The sequence below is a fragment of the Saprolegnia parasitica genome, assembly GCF_000151545.1.
Source record: "Saprolegnia parasitica CBS 223.65 unplaced genomic scaffold supercont2.56, whole genome shotgun sequence".
Classification (NCBI taxonomy): domain Eukaryota; phylum Oomycota; class Saprolegniomycetes; order Saprolegniales; family Saprolegniaceae; genus Saprolegnia; species Saprolegnia parasitica.
This window is the reverse complement of record NW_012156450.1, coordinates 8,760-9,720: the sequence shown is the minus strand read 5'-3', so window position 1 is coordinate 9,720 and position 961 is coordinate 8,760. Positions and strand designations below refer to the sequence as shown.

Sequence of the window (961 nt, the reverse complement as noted above, 5' to 3'; positions counted from 1 at the left end):
CCTGATGGAGTTTTTAAAAATACAACGTACAGGTGAGAGATGATAGAGTTGGTGTAGAAAGTGAATTTATGGCGTGTGGAGAATGCGACTTTTGCATAAATGTTGAAAATTAAAAGTAATGCCCCCACGCGGGATTGAACCACGGACCTTCTCCTTACTAAGGAGGTGCTCTACCACTGAGCTATAGGGGCTTTTTGTTATGCATATAATATCATCACTCAACCAGTTCTAGCACCTCTTTGGCATTTCTATTTTCTTTATGATTTTTACTTTACGACTCTTTACTTCCATTACGCACACCTTCAACACACAAAATAACCTCTCTCACGTTTTTCATTACTCTCTGACGCCTCGTTTTTACCCTGGAAGCCGATTCATTCGAAACCAACCTCATCAATGAAGGCCACTCCACATCAAAACGAACCCATTCTTCTCTTCGAAAAATTATACTTGATGCCCAAGAAGCTCGTATTTCGCTCTATGATCACTAGCAAGAGCCCTCGTGGCAAAGAAGAAACATTTGACCAAAATTGCTATAGAGTTGCTAACGACGCAGAGCCCTCGTGTGGACGATAAACGTTTAGCCAAAATTTCTGTAAAGTCCCTCGTGACGTAGAGCCTTCATGTCGACGAAAGAAACTAAATTTCTAAAAAATTCTAGAAAGTCCCTTGCGACGTAGAGCCTATATGTCGACGGAAAAACGAAATTTCTCGAGTTGCTATTTCTCGTGTCGACGAATATTGACCAATTTTTTCTAAAGTCCCTCGTGACGTAGAGCCTTCATGTCGACGAAAAAACTAAATTTCTCGAGTTGCTATCTCTCGTGACGACGAATTTTAACCAAAATTTCTGTAAGTCCCTTGCGACGTAGAGCCTCAATGAGGATTCGTTTTTAAAAAAGTGTTATTGTCGTGAAATTGACCTCATCGCAATAATGGCGCCTAAAGCCAACATTTTTTG

General features: G+C 40.6%; 1 non-coding gene across 1 annotated transcript; it reads right to left on the bottom strand.

The window, feature by feature from the left end:
• Positions 1–119: 119 nt before the first annotated feature.
• SPRG_30140 lies at positions 120–191 on the bottom strand. Its single transcript has one exon. It is a non-coding gene; the product is annotated as a tRNA-Thr (tRNA).
• Positions 192–961: the final 770 nt, after the last annotated feature.